Here is an 18,422-nt window from a genome sequence, read left to right on the forward strand (position 1 = left end):
ACCCTGACCCTGACAGGCAGCAGGGGACAGCTCAAGTTCCTGGGTCCCTGCCACCCACATGGGAGACCTGGACTGAGTTCCTGACTCCTGGCTCCTGCCTGGCTGTCGTGGGCAGCTTGGGAGTAAATCAGCAGATGGAAGATCTCTGTCTCTATCTCCTTCTCTTTAAAATAAATAAGAAACAAAAATTTTTAAAAAGGAAGGCATACTTGGTTATTTTTGCACCCCAGTACAATTGTGTATACAGTAAACAAAGAAAAAAGCTAAAAGAAAACAGAAATGCAAACAGTAGCTTTGTCTGGGGTATGGAATTATGACCTTACCTTTTTATCTCATTTTCCTAATATTATAGTTAATTTCCTTGTAAAAATAAAATAAATTTAATAAGCATTAAAATGATAATGGATGTAAGATTTCTTCCTCACTGGACAAATACTTTATCTTCAAATCCAGCTGCCCTTAAGTGAGGCCCAGCTCTGTGGTTTTAAATACATGGGGTATCCTGCAATCGCCGTCGTGAACCTTAGAGCAACGCACTTCAGGAAAACTGCGGGGCTGGGGGTCAGACCACCTCCACAGCACGCAATAAGGATGGTCACTCTGCCTCGATCAAGGGTGTCCCTGATAGGGAGCTCACTACCGGGCAAGACACTGCGTTCCAGTGCAGAACAAGACCAAGAGGAGGGGCAGCCCTTCCTCCAGGAAGCCTTCCTGGTCTTCTCTCCTGCCAGTGAGGGAGCACAGGAGAGATGGGAGGGGCAGAAGTGACAGGAGAGAGGCGGGACCAAGGGCAGGGAGGTGGGACTGGGGCAGAGAGAGGGAAAGCAGGGAGATAAACAGGAAAGCAGACCCAATGAGAGAGGGAGAGAGGGAGAGAAGGAGGGAAGGAGGGAAGAAGGGAGGGAGGGAGAGAGAGGCAGAGAGGGAGAGGGGGAGAGGGAGAGAGACGGAGAGAAATGGAGGTGGGGAGGGAAGTGAGGACAGGAGAGAGGGGGAGGCAAAGGGGGCTATGAGGGAGAACTGGCCCTTGATGGCAGAGCCTGAGAGCATCCCTCCCTTGCACTGCTCCTCCAACATCTGCAGAGGCCGCAGGGGTCAGGGCAGGACAGCAGGTGCGGGGCAGAGGCCGCAGGGGCCAGCGCAGGACAGCAGGTGCGAGGCAGAGCTGAGGGGCCAGCGCAGGACAGCAGGTGCGGGGCAGAGGCCAAGGGGTCAGCGCAGGACAGCAGGTGCGGGGCAGAGGCTGAGGGGCCAGCGCAGGACAGCAGGTGCAGGGCAGAGGCTGAGGGGCAAACGCAGGACAGCAGGTACAGGGCAGAGGCTGAGGGGCCAGCGCAGGACAGCAGGTGCGGGGCAGAGGCCGCAGGGGTCAGCACAGGACAGCAGGTGCGGGGCAGGGCTGAGGGGTCAGCGCAGGACAGCAGGTGTGGGGCAGAGGCTGAGGGGCCAGCGCAGGACAGCAGGTGCGGGGCAGAGGCTGAGGGGCCAGCACAGGACAGCAGGTGTGGGGCAGGGCTGAGGGGTCAGCGCAGGACAGCAGGTGTGGGGCAGAGCTGAGGGGCCAGCACAGGACAGCAGGTGCGGGGCAGAGGCCGCAGGGGCCAGCGCAGGACAGCAGGTGCAGGGCAGAGGCCGCAGGGGTCAGCGCAGGACAGCAGGTGTGGGGCAGAGCTGAGGGGTCAGCACAGGACAGCAGGTGCGGGGCAGAGCTGAGGGGCCAGCACAGGACAGCAGGTGCGGGGCAGAGGCCGCAGGGGTCAGCACAGGACAGCAGGTGCGGGGCAGAGGCCAAGGGGTCAGCGTAGGACAGCAGGTGCGGGGCAGAGGCCGCAGGGGTCAGCACAGGACAGCAGGTGTGGGGCAGAGGCCGCAGGGGTCAGGGCAGGACAGCAGGTGCGGGGCAGAGCTGAGGGGCCAGCACAGGACAGCAGGTGCGGGGCAGAGGCTGAGGGGCCAGTGCAGGACAGCAGGTGCGGGGCAGAGCTGAGGGGCCAGCACAGGACAGCAGGTGCGGGGCAGAGGCTGAGGGGCCAGTGCAGGACAGCAGGTGCGGGGCAGAGGCCACAGGGGTCAGGGCGGGACAGCAGGTGCGGGGCAGAGCTGAGGGGCCAGCACAGGACAGCAGGTGCGGGGCAGAGGCCGCAGGGGTCAGCGCAGGACAGCAGGTGCGGGGCAGAGCTGAGGGGCCAGCACAGGACAGCAGGTGCGGGGCAGAGGCTGAGGGGCCAGCACAGGACAGCAGGTGCGGGGCAGAGGCTGATGGGCCAGCGCAGGATAGCAGGTGCGGGGCAGAGGCTGAGGGGCCAGCGCAGGACAGCAGGTGCGGGGCAGAGGCCGCAGGGGTCAGCACAGGACAGCAGGTGCGGGGCAGAGGCCGAGGGGTCAGCGCAGGACAGCAGGTATATGGTTTATAAGGGGTCTGCTGACTGAATACCTCATCTTGTCCTGTGCTGATCTCCTGCCACTGTGGCCTGGTCCGGGGGAAGTCAGGAGATTGTGGCCCCAGACTCGCAGTCCCAAGGAGGGAGGATGAGTGGGTTCCTGCCCAGCCCCAACCCTGCACAATGTGAAGGTTCTGAGAAACCTCCAGTCCCACCACCAAGCTCAGAAGCTCTCATAGGCCGAGTTCTGAACACATGAATAGATTCTCTGGGCTGAAGGCAGGTTTGTCCCTCAGTGGAAGTCACATGAATGCTTGGAAACTTGATTTCCTACACAGGAGCTGCCCGAGCCAGCCCTCAAGGTGACTTGCGGAGGATGTAATGGTTGCAAGACGGAGGGCCACCAGGTGCAGAGGGTGCTGGGGGAAACGCTATTTCAGTCTTTAAAAACTTTTTTTTTTTTTTTTTATTGGAGAGGTAGAGAGAGAGAAAGATCACTCCTGTACACAGGGTCACTCCCCAGATGCTCAGATTGGCTGGAGCTGGGCTACATCAAAGCCAGAAGCCAGGAGCATAAACCAGGTCTCCCACAGGGGTGGCAGGAACCCAGTTACTCAAGCCAAAGCCACTGCCTCCCAGGGTTTGCACTGGCAGAAGGCTGGAGTCAGGAGCCAGAGTCGGGAATCTAACCTAGGTACTGCGAAGTGAGATGCCGCGTCTCCACCGCCAGGCTAAACGCCCACTCTGTAACTCCTATTTCTGCCCACAGCTGACTCCGGGCCACGAGGGTCATGCTGAACCTGGGGTGAAGGCTTCCTTACTGCACAGGTTCAGGGGAGATTGCCACACACATTTCCCCTCAGGGCCACCTCAGCCCCAGCACACTGGGGAAAGGAAAACGGAGGGCCCTGCGGTGCCCACTCTTCCACCTCTGCACCAGACGGCGCAAGCAGCTACAGCCAAGCCACCACCTCTCTGAGCCTCGGTTTCCTCATCTGTAAAACGGCCTAACAGTACCACCAAGGACAGCACAAGGCTTCAGCCAGCCTCACCCCCATGATTAAAACTGCTTTGCAGGGACTGGGGTTGTGTTGGAGCAGGTAAAGCCACCACACGATGCTGCCATCCCAACTGGGTGCCGATTCGTGTCCCAGTTGCTCCACTTCCGATCCAGCTCCCTGCTGATGACCAGAGAAAGCAGTGGAGGATGGCTCAATTGCTTAGGCCCCTACACCCATGTGGGAGAGCTGGGTGAAGCTCCTGGCTACAGCCTGGCCCAGTCCTGGGCATTGCAGCCATTCTGGGGAGCAAACCAGCGGATAGAAGATCTCTCTGTAACTCTCCCTTTCAAATAAGTAAATAAGTAATTTAAAAAACAAACTGCTTCGCAGACTGTGAAGTCTGTTCCCACTGAACAGCAGCCCCATGTGCAGTTTTCCTTTCCAGTTTTGTCACCTGGGGTCAGATGTGGTCTGCAAATATTAGATGAAAAATTCCAGAAACAAACAATCCACAAGTTTTCAACTGTGTTGTTCTGAGTGTGAAATCCCAGGCTGTCCTACTCCCTCCCGTGTAGGAGGTCCAGTGTGTCCACGTGTGTACAACACCTGCCCACCAGTCCCACAGCAGCCATCTCAGCTGTCAGACTAACTGCAGTGGGGTTCAAGGAACCCCTCCTCAACAGTGGCCTTGAACGCTGGCAGTCTGCATATGGCAAGTTCTCAGTAAAGATAAGAATCCCACGTATGACCACCTGAAGCAGACGAGACTCCTGACAGCTTAACAAAAGTTATCAGCGGCCTGAGCTCCATCACAGTGCCTCCGCCACCCGCTCCCTCATCTCAGCACACAGCTGTCACGGAGCCTCCACCAGCCGCTCCCGCATCCCAGCACACAGCTGTCACAGAGCCTCCATCACCGGCTCCCTCATCCCAGCACACAGCTGTCACAGAGCCTCCACCAGCCGCTCCCGTATCCCAGCACACAGCTGTCACAGAGCCTCCATCACCCGCTCCCGCATCCCAGCACACAGCTGTCACAGAGCCTCCATCACCCAATCCCTCATCCCAGCACACAGCTGTCATGGAGCCTCCACCAGCCGCTCCCGCATCCCAGCACACAGCTGTCACGGAGCCTCCATCACCTGCTCCCTCATCTCAGCACACAGCTGTCACGGAGCCTCCATCACCCAATCCCTCATCCCAGCACACAGCTGTCACAGAGCCTCCATCACCCAATCCCTCATCTCAGCACACAGCTGTCACGGAGCCTCCATCACCCAATCCCTCATCCCAGCACACAGCTGTCACGGAGCCTCCACCAGCCGCTCCGCATCCCAGCACACAGCTGTCACGGAGCCTCCATCACCTGCTCCCGCATCCCAGCACACAGCTGTCACGGAGCCTCCATCACCTGCTCCCTCATCTCAGCACACAGCGGTCACGGAGCCTCCATCACCCAATCCCTCATCCCAGCACACAGCTGTCACGGAGCCTCCATCACCCAATCCCTCATCCCAGCACACAGCTGTCACGGAGCCTCCACCAGCCGCTCCCGCATCTCAGCACACAGCTGTCACGGAGCCTCCATCACCCAATCCCTCATCTCAGCACACAGCTGTCACAGAGCCTCCACCAGCCGCTCCCGCATCCCAGCACACAGCTGTCACGGAGCCTCCATCACCCAATCCCTCATCTCAGCACACAGCTGTCACGGAGCCTCCATCACCCAATCCCTCATCTCAGCACACAGCTGTCACGGAGCCTCCATCACCCAATCCCTCATCTCAGCACACAGCTGTCACGGAGCCTCCATCACCCAATCCCTCATCCCAGCACACAGCTGTCACGGAGCCTCCATCACCCGCTCCCTCATCTCAGCACACAGCTGTCACGGAGCCTCCACCAGCCGCTCCCGCATCTCAGCACACAGCTGTCACGGAGCCTCCATCACCCGCTCCCGCATCCCAGCACACAGCTGTCACAGAGCCTCCATCACCTGCTCCCGCATCCCAGCACACAGCTGTCACAGAGCCTCCATCACCTGCTCCCTCATCCCAGCACACAGCTGTCACGGAGCCTCCACCAGCCGCTCCCGCATCCCAGCACACAGCTGTCACAGAGCCTCCATCACCCGCTCCCTCATCTCAGCACACAGCTGTCACGGAGCCTCCATCACCCAATCCCTCATCTCAGCACACAGCTGTCACGGAGCCTCCACCAGCCGCTCCCGCATCCCAGCACACAGCTGTCACGGAGCCTCCATCACCTGCTCCCTCATCTCAGCACACAGCTGTCACGGAGCCTCCACCAGCCGCTCCCGCATCTCAGCACACAGCTGTCACGGAGCCTCCATCACCCGCTCCCGCATCCCAGCACACAGCTGTCACAGAGCCTCCATCACCTGCTCCCGCATCCCAGCACACAGCTGTCACAGAGCCTCCATCACCTGCTCCCGCATCCCAGCACACAGCTGTCACAGAGCCTCCATCACCTGCTCCCGCATCCCAGCACACAGCTGTCACGGAGCCTCCACCAGCCGCTCCCGCATCCCAGCACACAGCTGTCACAGAGCCTCCTTCACCTGCTCCCGCATCCCAGCACACAGCTGTCACGGAGCCTCCATCACCTGCTCCCTCATCTCAGCACACAGCTGTCACGGAGCCTCCACCAGCCGCTCCCGCATCCCAGCACACAGCTGTCACGGAGCCCCCATCACCTGCTCCCTCATCTCAGCACACAGCTGTCACGGAGCCTCCATCACCCAATCCCTCATCCCAGCACACAGCTGTCACGGAGCCTCCACCAGCCGCTCCCGCATCCCAGCACACAGCTGTCACGGAGCCTCCATCACCTGCTCCCTCATCTCAGCACACAGCGGTCACAGAGCCTCCATCACCCAATCCCTCATCCCAGCACACAGCTGTCACGGAGCCTCCACCAGCCGCTCCCGCATCCCAGCACACAGCTGTCACGGAGCCTCCACCAGCCGCTCCCGCATCCCAGCACACAGCTGTCACGGAGCCTCCATCACCCAATCCCTCATCCCAGCACACAGCTGTCACGGAGCCTCCACCAGCCATTCCCGCACCCCAGCACACAGCTGTCACGGAGCCTCCATCACCGGCTCCCTCATCTCAGCACACAGCTGTCACGGAGCCTCCATCACCCGCTCCCTCATCCCAGCACACAGCTGTCACAGAGCCTCCATCACCCAATCCCTCATCCCAGCACACAGCTGTCACAGAGCCTCCATCACCCAATCCCTCATCCCAGCACACAGCTGTCACGGAGCCTCCATCACCCAATCCCTCATCTCAGCACACAGCTGTCACGGAGCCTCCACCAGCCGCTCCCGCATCTCAGCACACAGCTGTCACGGAGCCTCCATCACCCGCTCCCGCATCCCAGCACACAGCTGTCACGGAGCCTCCATCACCTGCTCCCGCATCCCAGCACACAGCTGTCACAGAGCCTCCATCACCTGCTCCCGCATCCCAGCACACAGCTGTCACAGAGCCTCCATCACCTGCTCCCGCATCCCAGCACACAGCTGTCACAGAGCCTCCATCACCCAATCCCTCATCTCAGCACACAGCTGTCACGGAGCCTCCACCAGCCGCTCCCGCATCCCAGCACACAGCTGTCACAGAGCCTCCATCACCTGCTCCCGCATCCCAGCACACAGCTGTCACAGAGCCTCCATCACCCGCTCCCTCATCCCAGCACACAGGCACTGTGTCACCACATATCACCACAGGGTGTTGTAAGACACTGAGAGAGACCACATTCACATCGTATTACAATTGTTCTATTTTACTATTCATAGTTGCTGGTCACTTACTGTACCTGACTCAGAAATGAAACTTTACCCAAGGATGTATTTAGAGGAAGGAACGGCACGCACGGGGCTTGGTACAGTCCAGTCCACAGCTTCAAGCATCCCCCAGGGTCTGGGAACGTCTCCGTGGGTGGGGGGGACACCCTAGACAGGATCACTTCAGCACAGGAGTCACATGGGTTTTGTCTGCTGCTGTTTCTGGAGTCCATCAGAGCACACAGCACAGAGAGGGGGTCCTGGAATGCCCACGGCCTGACGGCACTACCGTCATTTAACAGAAAAGGAGAGGAAGCCCTGGAGGCGCCCCACACCCAGAGCACTGCGGGCTGGAGGAAGGAGCCGGGAGACAGGGTGGACAGCTGCATCACCCTCCACCAGCTTAAACAGTAACCACTCTGCACACCAGGTCCTCCTCTGAAATTAATTCTCCTGAGTCCAGCCAGTCCTAATGGGCAGAGAGCCATCACTGAGTCCTTCCAAACATGGAGCATACTCGGGAGGGCCTCAGGCACCCACTCGTGAAACCTGTGAACCAGCTGTAAATGCTGAGCACCCAGCGGCACCATCCACTACCCCAAGGGGTCACTGCTGGCTCAATAACGCTGTCCCCTGAGCTCACCTGCGCCTGGAGGCATCCCTCACAGAGGCCCTTACCCTTTTAGGAGTGCCTGTACTGCACCAACCCCCCCCCCCCAAGAGGAGAGCGTGGGCACAGCAGGGGTGCAATCTAGGGGCAAGGGGAGAAGTAGAAAGATTTTTAAAAAAAGAGTGTAAGTGTTGTGATGGGGAAAAGCACAGGGTGTATGGCAAACCAGAGGAGGGGGACCTGGCTCAGTGCTGGGAAAGCCTGCCAGAGACAATAGGGGAGCATTCAAGCACCGGAGAGGTCCTGAGGTGGAAGAGTAACCGTGAGGCTGGGTGCAGGGTGGGGAGTGTGTGTGTGCATGTGCAGGTAACACATGCACCCTTTTAGGATGCACAGTGTGTGTGTGTGCAGACTCTTTGTAGGAAGTGCACATGGTGTGTGTACACACATGCACCCTTGCAGGAAGTGCACATGGTATGTGTGTGCACACAGTCTATCCTTGTGGGAAGTGCACACGGTGTGTGTGTACAGTGTATCCTTGCAGGAAGTGAACAAGGTGTATGTATACAGGGTATGCTTGTGGGAAGGGTACATGGTGTATGTATACACACGCACCTTTGTGGGAAGTGCACATGGTGTGTGTACACAGTCTATCCTTGTAGGAAGTACACGCAATGTGCGTGTCTCCATCTGTGCACAGTGCACCCTTGTAGGAAGTGTGCAGGACTGGAGCAGCACACTGCTGGAAAGCCAGGCAGGGGCCCACCCAGCAGCGTCCAGCACTCCCCCAGCTCTTTGCAGGGTCCCTGCTCCAGCCTTGTAGGACCCCTCAAGCCCTGGTCTGGAAAGCACATGCAGCCCTTGTCTTCCTGGAGAGGGTTATGTGACCTCGGGCAAACTATTTCATCTCCAAGCACCCCAGTTTTCTGTTCTGCAAGATGAGAAACACTGATTTATCTTATCTTTGTGTCCCCAGCATCCAGCCAGGGAAGACGCTCAAGAAACCACGATGCCGGCATCTACTGAGCACTCGGCATGGGAGCTGCGTGCGAAGCACTTGGAGTCAGTTCTCTCTGTATCCTCATGGCAGCCCCTTGTATCGATGTAGGGCTAGCGATATCAAGTAACCTACCGAGGCCACCGGGACAGCAGGATGCGAGCCCAGGGCTGTCTGACTCCAAAGTCCTAGCCCTTTCCATCACTCTACACCAGGGCTGGGGAACCAGGAACCATCTGGATACTCAGCATCGCTCAGGGTCCACACAAAATTATCAAGTTACAAATTAACCTGCTGTAGACTTACTGAATTTCCAGCCCCACCTCGGTTTGCCTTGGCAGGGCCAGATCAGGTGATTTTGTGGGCCTATACAGCCCCTGGGTCTTTCTAGAAAGTGGAGGTGACTTGTCTGAGGTCAAGGAGTCAGGCTAAAACCCAGGACTCCAGAGTGCTGTCCGAGGCCCTGCAGCCAAGCACAGAGCTGCTGGTGCGGTCTGGTGAACAGGTCTGGGATGAGGTGGCCTGTCTGCCCCTAGAGCTCACTCAGGTCTCTGCAGCTCACAGGGCCCCAGGCTACGTGCAAAGGAAGCAGGGCACTCACATTTCCCAGCGCCCCCACTCCTCCAAACCCTCTGAGTTTTCTGGGTTCCACCACAGCTCCCTTCCCCAGGCTCAGGAGTCATAGGGTGGCCGGAATATCCTTCCAGCAAGTGGTCAAACCGCTGATGTTGTGGTCAAGACCAAGTGGACTCACTGAGATCCCATCTGACCACAAGTTTGCCAACCCTGGCCGTGACCCACCCACACCACCAACATGCCTTGGCAGGCCGTGGGCTGGCTTGGGGACACGACTTCACTTGGCTTGCCCGGAGGGTACTTTGGAATCATGAAGGCAAAGATTACAACAAGTATTAACCACCTAGAAAAACATGTAATAAACTAGACTTTATGTGAAAGATTCACATGGGTGGGGCCAGCATTGTGGTACAGTGAGTTGAAATAAGACACCAACAGCAAAAACAACAAAGAAAAAAATACATTGGACTTCATTGAATTTAATAACTTTTGTGCTTCAAACAACCTCATCAAGAAAATAAAGCCTACAGAATGGGAGAAAATATTTGCAAATCATGTATCCGATAAGCGACAATGAAAGGACAACCCAGGTAAAATTTGGGCAGGTACATACGTCTCCAAAGACAATCTATACAAATGACCAAGAAGCACGGGAAGATGCTCACCACCGTCAGTCATTAGGGAATGAGGAGCTGGACTGTGGCACAGTGGGCAAGGCATCCCATATGGGTGCCGGTTCCAGTCTCGGCTGCTCCACTTCCAATCCGGCTCCCTGTTAATGGCCTGGGAAAATAGCAAAAGATGGCCAAAGCTCCTGAGCTCCTGCCATCCATGTGGGAGACTCAGAGGAAGTTCCTGACTCCTGGCTTTGGCCAGGCCCAGACACACTCATTGCAGCCATCTGGGGGAGTGAACCAGCAGATGGAAGATCTATCTCTCCTCTCTCTCTCTCTCTCTCTCACTCTCTTTGGCCAATCTTTAAAACAAAGCAAAACACAATGGACTCTACCACTAAGTGGGATGGTAACAGTGTTATAAGGAGGCAGACTCTGGAACCTTTGCAGTGCAACTGTGTGAAAATAACATGTCACAGACACTTTGCGGTTTTCTAGAAGGCTAAGGAGTGACCACATGACCTAGCACCTGCACTCCTAGGAGACACCCAAGAGAATTAAAACATTCACACAAGAATTCATCCATGCATGTTCACTGCAGTGTTTTCAGATCAGTCAAAAAGCGACAAGAGGGCTGGTGCTGTGGCGTAGTGGGTGAAGCCACTGCCTGCACTGCCAGCATCCCTATGGGCGTCGGCTGGGGTCCCAGTGGCGCCACTTCTGATCCAGCTCCCTGCTATGGCCTGGGAAAGCAGTCGAAGGTGGCCCAAGTCCCCGGGTCCCTGCACTGGCATGGGAGTCCTAGAAGACGCTCCTGCCTCCTGGCTTTGCATTGGCCCAGCTCTGGCTGTTGTGGCCATTTGGGGAGTGAATTAGCACATGGAAGACATCTCTCTCTGTCTCTCTCCCCCTCTACCTCTGCCTCTGCCTCTCTGTAACTCTGTCTTTCAAATAAATAAATAAATCTTTAGGCCGGTGCCGTGGCTTAACAGGCTAATCCTCCGCCTTGCAGCACCGGCACACCGGGTCCTAGACCCGGTTGGGGCACTGGATTCTATTCCGGTTGCCCCTCTTCCAGGCCAGCTCTCTGCTATGCCCGGGAAGGCAGTGGAGGATGGCCCAAGTGCTTGGGCCCTGCACCCCATGGGAGACCAGGAGAAGCACCTGGCTCCTGGCTTCGGATCAGTGAGATGTGCCGGCTGCGGTGGCCATTGGAGGGTGAACCAACGGCAAAAAGGAAGACCTTTCTCTCTGTCTCTCTCTCTCTCACTATCCACTCTGCCTGTCCAAAAAATAAAAATAATAAATAATAAATAAATCTTTAAAAACAACAAAGACAAAAAAAAAGTGAGAAGAACCCATTCACCAACTGAGTGGATAAGTAGCTGAGGTGCAGCCATCATTCAAGCAGGAACACGAAGGGACTGACACTGGCTGCAGCCGTGATACAGCTGGAAAACCTCACACTAGCAGAAACGAAGTCCATCACAGAAGAGCCCAGACTGCATCATTCTGCTATGTGAAGCTGGGCTAGCAGGCAAATCTTCAGAGACAGGAACGAAGCTGGCGGCTGTGCAGTGCTGGGAGGAGGGTGCAGGCAGGGAGGGACAGTGTGGGAGTACGGGTTTCTTTATAGGGTGATGAAAATGTCCTAAAACTGGTGATGACCGCACAGCTTTGCGAGTATACTAAAAATGACTGAATTTTACACTTTATGTGGCTAACTGGTAATGGTGTGAGACTTGTATCTCAATAAAGCTGTTTTTAAAAAAGTGACTAGGGAAGCCACGGACTGGGAGAATATTTACAATACCTAAATCTGACCTTCTATAATAAATCAGTAAGAAAAAGACCCACGTGCCAATTTAAAAATAAGCAAAAGGCATTTCGCAAAGTAGATTCCCAAATGGTTAATAAGCAGAGACAAGTCTATTTCACTGATCATGAGGGAAATGCAGATTCAAACCACAAGGAGAAGCACTGCACAATCACAGAGCACCAGGGCACAAACCCACAACGCCAGCACGCAGCCTCGTGCTCCTCCCACGGGGAGAGGGGCGGCACGGCACCACCTCGGCCCCTCTGCGATCTCCATCTGGAGGAGAAAGGACCACATGTGTGACCTAGAGCGCACGTGGAACACGGATGTCCACAGCAGCCTGGCGACAGCCCCAACTGGAAAGGCCCCGGGAGCCCCTTGCCTGGGGGTGTGCACACTCTGGCCCATGCCTGCGGGATAGTGCTGATGTGACCCCGGGGCAGGGTGGTGAGCTGGCCGAGCACGCCATTCTCATTCCACCTGCAGGGCACTGGAGAGCAGGCTGAACCCATCCGGCGGGACCTGGAGCACAGCAGCTGCGACCTCCGTCTGTCCACCGGGCTGCGCCAGGAACCTCCCGGGAGGACAGCGGATGGGGTCCTGCCCAGGCAGCTGCGGCAAGCGTGCGCTACTCACACTCCGTTCCCATACGCCCACCAGTATGGAAGTTGCAAGACTTCCCTGAAGGGGAAAACGCTTTCCCAAGAGGCCCCTGGGGAGGGAGGACCAGCGAGGACTCCCCGTTTTGTTCACCCCTTCTCTGAACTCCTGCGGCACCTCTTGCCTTGGCGTGGCGTTTGTGGCTCTGCAGGAGCTGGGCCGGTTTGTGCCTGCGACTGGCTGCTCACGCCCGAACAACCGTGGCTCTCCTAGTGAGGGGCCTCGGAAGCCCCTGCCTGGCCTGTCAAGCACACTGCAGAGCCCGCCCCCAGTTCCCACTCAGCAGGCTGGGGGCGGGGCGGGGTGATTGCCAGGTCTCTCAACTGCCCAGGTGCTAACAGCTCTACGGTAACCCTCTTTCCCAGGCTGTCTGTTCTGTGCTTCCGGCACCCCATTCACATCTCACTTGGCTGCTCCAACGCCCCCTCTTTCACGAGGCCCTTCGGGGTTACTCCCACCATCGGTCTCAGCACCTCTCAGGTGTCCGACAGCCTCCAGATATCTGGGGTGACAGCCTGAAGGGAGCCACCCAATCTCAGAACCACCTTGGAGCCTCACGTTAGAATATTAATAATTAAAATACTTCAGATGTAATGCACATTTTATATTAGTCTTCAAAATATATCCACGTCTGACTTAATTTATTTAAAATGATGTATCCAGAGTAAGTCGGAGGCCCCTGCACGGCGTCCGGCCCCGGCCCACGGCCCAGTGCACGCTCAGGCACCTGCTGCGCGCCCGGCGCTGGGCTGCAGCGGTGCTGCGCTGTGCTGTCTGCCCAGGCGTCCGCCCTCTAACCAAGCCTCCCGATTCACAAGCACGGGGGTGGGGTCCCAGGGGTAAATTTCTCACAAACTCCCAGGCACTGCTAAGGCTGCTGGGCCGGGGCCCACACTTTGAGAACCTGTGACCTACCTGGCTCATCCCTGCTGTGAGCCCCCACCCTCCAGACGCCCCTACCTTCGTGCTGGGGCTCTGAGGGTTGGGGGGAGGAGGGGCTCAAGCTCCATCTGCAGTCTCAGGGTGAGGTGTGGGGGAGGAGGAGACTTGCAGGATTGCGCAGCAGCTCTCCTTAGAGGACTGCACGGAGACACAGGGCCAGGGGCCTCCTCAGCAGCCCCCGTGTGCCCCTCCCGCAGCTCGGGCAGCCCAGGGGCCACCACCTCTTGCTGTGCTGAGCTGCAAGGTGCCTCCCTCCGAGTCTCTGAAAGTCAGGTGCTTGCTCTGCTCCATGAGAACCCAGCAAAGACGTGGCGAGCACGAGAGGGTCCTCCCGGGCCCACTGCAAACCAGTCCTTAGTGCTGTTTGCGGGCAGTGAGCAAAGACAAGCAAGGGGAAGACACAGCCCCTGCCCCGGGAACATGAGGCTCCTGGCTCTACCCGAACGTCCCCAGCCATGGAGGCTGTGCTGGCTTGGGTAACCGGCACTGGGCTAACCTTCTGGTTCCCAGCACTCCCTCCCCAGAGCCCCCCAGTGCACCCTCCCGAGGCCTCCTTCCCTGTCTGTCCTCAGGGCTCCCAACCCCTGTGCCTCCTTCAGCCACTTCCCGCACCCCCCACACCTTCAGTCCTGCCCTCAGCAGCGCCCCGTGCTCTTGTTCCCGCTCTCTGCTGGAAGGCTTATGACCCCCGCCCCTCCCCCTCAGGCTCTTCTACCAACCAGCTGGACAAGTCTACATCTCCTGTCTCCTCCCCTTCTCGGGGCTCTGGAGTCAGACCTGCCCTGGCTGCATGACCAGGGGCCAGTCACTCAGTCCCTCACCTTCTCTGGGATTCAGTGCTTGGCCCCAGCCATGTGAGACTGAGCACGTGCCACGTACAAAGATCACGTGCGTGAGGTGTGGGAGTTCAACACTCACCGCTGCCCCCTCTTCCTCCCCTGTGTCATCTGGCGCCTTTGACATCAACCACAGGGAGAAGCAAGAGCTAGGAGTGGACGAGGAGAGGGTGGGGCTGGGCACACAGACAGCAGCCAGTGTAAGTACTCAGCAGTCAGCGAATGGCGTCACTGCCCCGGCCTCGTCAGCCCCGAGCCCAGAGCCGAGTTCCACTCCTCCCCACCGCAAAGGGAGGACCTGCGACCGGGGCGCCTTCCGCTGCTTGGCTGAGCTTCTGGGAGGTCCCCGCTGCCATGCTAAGCAGAGTGCGGTTCTCAGCAGGGCACGTCCAGGGGCGACCGTGTCTGTGCCAAGTCTTGCCACACACCCTCCCTAGGTCCCTCAACATCTATCCGGGGCACCCCCTCCAGGGCACTTCCTTCTTCCCCGGGGCACCCGAGAGCCCTCCCTCAGGTGACACTGCCAGCACCTCCAGTCCAGTGTGTATGCGGTGTCTACCGCCCACCACGTTGCCCTCCCTGAGCCCAGGGCCCTCAGGCCCACTCTATGCTCACCACAGCCCCCATGCTTAGCCTGACTCCCGTCCACACACACCTGCTGCTGCAACACCCAACAGCCTCCTTGTGTCCCAGAGGGCTGAGCCTGCACCCTAACCAGGGCTCGGCGCTCTCCCTGCCCTGGCCCTCGGCTCCCTCTGCTGCATTCAGCCAGGCTGAGTTTCTCTGTTCCCAGACGGGCCACTCGTGATCGGTCTCCGTGCCTTTGCACGTACTAATTTCCACACTGCACCCCGACCCGGCCACTGGACACGGTTTCCTGGGAATCCTTTTCTGACCAAGCCCGGCGCGGCCCTGAGCGTCCAGCCTCAGCGTGCACGCCCCACACGGGGCTCTAGCTGGTCACACCTCCCCTCTCTCGTTTGTTGAAGGCCAGCACTACCTGGCGCGCAGGAGGCACTCGGGAAGCGGTTCTGACGAGGAATCAGGGGCTCTAGGAAGGGCTGGCCTCACCATCACCGGCTGTGTACCGGGTGCCACCAGCCCCGGGGGTAGGGAGCAGACCAGTTCCTCGTCCTCAAGGAGCTCACACGGAGGGAGGGAGGGAGCATTAAACAGCCCCAAAACACAGGAAGCAAAACCCTAGTGGACTGTGGGGAGACAGCACACCCAGCAACAACAGGCGCGACGTCTCGGGAACGGACAGAACGCCGGCCAGCAGGCAGGCGACTCGAGCGTCACTGCCGATCTACCTGACGCCCACCCGACGCACGTCGACACCGCACAGAAGGTCCCCTGGGACGCACCAGGCCGTAAGACAAGGCTCCGCACATCCCAGGGGGCTGAAGCCGTATGAAGTGTGTCTCCCGCGCTCGACGGAATTAGCAGCTGGATGGGAATCAGAAGCGGCAGCGGCAGGAGATTTGGGAAATACACAAATATTTGGCAGAGAAACAGCATAGTTTCAGACACCCCACGGGTCAACCAGGAAATCCTAAGGGGAACCGGGAAGCGTTCTGAACAGAATGAACGTGAAAACACAACGTCCCACGCCAACACCGCTACACGAGGTCACTTCAGACGGTGAAAGGAGCTAAGAAATGAAGTGAAGCTTGAGACGGAGTCAAGGGGGAAGCAGCCACGCTTTGTCACCTCCCCGTGTCCACAGCCTGGCCACGTCTGCACAGTAGCAGACAGCACCCCGCCCTGTGCCTCTGGGCCTGGCCATGGCACCAGCTGTGGACAGTGGGATGGGGAGAAGGGATCAGGTGCCTGTGGTGAGCCAAACTCCTAGAGCCCTCTGATGTTGTTATCACCATGGGAAGGGCTTTTCTTCGGGCACCTGCTGACCCTTCGGCCTGGGCCATAGAATGAATGCACAAGAAAGAGATCCCCTTGCTGGATTTAGCTTCGATCAGCTGACTCCCAGGTGACTCAGCTCTCCCTGAAACTAGGAGTACCCAATGAGATAAAAGGGGGAATCATCTACTGACACTTTCTGGAAAGTTTTTCCCAAGAGGACGAACTCAGCTGGGAGGCTCTGCTTTTTTCCCTTTCTCTGTCTTCCTATCTGGGACACGGATGTGACAGAGTTTCAGCAGCCATTCTGTGTTCACGAGGAACCCTGGCAATGGATGCAGCAAAAACACAGATGGGATCTTCCTCCAGATCTGATCTGGACCCCGACTTCTGGACTTCCTTTATGTGAAAGAATAACCCCTGAGTTACTTAAGTCATCCTAGTTGAGTCTTTGTTACTGGCCTGCACATACGACTCAGCTGACAGAGAATCACGAGGCGGGCTTCTGTAGTAGACAGCGTCTTCCAAAACCACAACAGCACCTCCTACCTCGCAGGGTCTTGGTACAACGTGAGCTTGACTCTCGTCTGCTGAACGGTGGCCACAGCGTGGTAGACGCCGCACGGCCCGACTGCCGAGGCTGCGCCACCACAGCGCTTCCTCCTGCTGCTGGGTAGCGGCACCTTGCTGCAGGGGGGCCTGGACCTGCCCACACAGGGGGCCACACCCAGACCCGCCCACACAGAGGGGCCACACCCAGACCCGCCCACGCAGATGGCCCACACCCAGACCCGCACACAGACAGGGGCCACAACCAGACCCGCCCACACAGAGGGGCCACACCCAGACCCACCACACAGGGGGCCACACCCAGACCCGCCCACGCAGATGGCCCACACCCAGACCCGCCCACGCAGAGGGGCCACACCCAGACCCGCCCACGCAGACGGGCCACACCCAGACCCGCCCATGAAGAGGGCCCACACCCAGACCCGCCCACAGAGACGGGCCACACCCAGCCCCACCCATGAAGAGGGCCCACACCCAGACCCACCCACAGAGACGGGCCACACCCAGACCCGCCCACACAGATGGCCCACACCCAGATCCGCCCACACAGATGGCCCACACCCAGACCTGCACACACAGAGGGGCCACACCCAGACCCACCACACAGGGGGCCACACCCAGACCCGCACACACAGAGGGGCCACACCCTGACCCGCCCACACAGAGGGCCCACACCCAGACCCGCCCACACAGGGGGCCACACCCAGACCCGCCCACAGAGAGGAGCCACACCCAGACCCGCCCACGCAGAGCAGCCACACCCAGACCCGCCCACACAGGGGGACACACCCAGACCCGCACACACAGAGGGCCCACACCCAGACCCACCCACAGAGACGGGCGACACCCAGCCCCACCCATGAAGAGGGCCCACACCCAGACCCGCCCACACAGAGGGGCCACACCCAGACCCGCCCACGCAGAGGGGCCACACCCAGATCTGCCCACGCAGAGGGGCCACACCCAGACCCGCCCACGCAGAGGGGCCACACCCAGACCCCCCATGCAGAGGGGCCACACCCAGACCCGCCCACGCAGAGGGGCCACACCCAGACCCGCCCACGCAGAGGGGCCACACCCAGATCTGCCCACGCAGAGGGGCCACACCCAGACCCGCCCACGCAGAGGGGCCACACCCAGACCCGCCCACGCAGAGGGCCCACACCCAGACCCCCCCATGCAGAGGGCTCACAGAGGAGTGTTCTGCTTGCCAGCCTGGCTGAGCTCCCAGCTTCGGCCAGCTTCAACCACTGGCTGTGTGAGTGCAGACGTCTCCGGGGGAGCCCTGCCCCTCACACTCAAGTTCTCCCTCATCGCTGGGTCCTCCAGGTAGGGCTCAAAGTATCGCAGAGACAAGCTCCTCCCACCACATCCTGTCTACATTCACGGAGCAGAGAACCAGGGAGCCTAGCACGACGGCCGTGTGGCACCGCTAGGTTTCGGGGCAGCACCTGCTGGGGGAGGTGGCACCTGAGCCCCGAAGAAAGAACTGGCCGAGAGGAACCAGGAGCAGGACATTCCGGCAGGCAGGAGCAGGCACCAGAGCGGAGACACAAGTGCACCTGGGATCCAAAGGGCAGCAAGGAGGCCCCGTGGCTGCAGCGAGTGAGGGAAACGGAGGAGGGAACGCGGACACAGGCAGGGACCGGACCCCGGGGCCTCCCGGTGAGGGAACTTCTGCCGCAGCACCCACCAGGGAGAAGCTTCTCTTTTTTTAAAGATTTATTAATTTGAAAGTCAGAGTC

At 58.8% G+C, this 18,422-nt stretch overlaps 1 protein-coding gene across 1 annotated transcript in view; it reads right to left on the reverse strand.

The window, feature by feature from the left end:
* Nucleotides 1–18,422, reverse strand: part of FGD5 (FYVE, RhoGEF and PH domain containing 5) — a 112,511-nt gene that overhangs the window by 25,883 nt on the left and 68,206 nt on the right. The window lies entirely within an intron of this gene.

Source organism: Lepus europaeus, chromosome 9 (genome assembly GCF_033115175.1).
Source record: "Lepus europaeus isolate LE1 chromosome 9, mLepTim1.pri, whole genome shotgun sequence".
Lineage (NCBI taxonomy): Eukaryota > Metazoa > Chordata > Mammalia > Lagomorpha > Leporidae > Lepus > Lepus europaeus.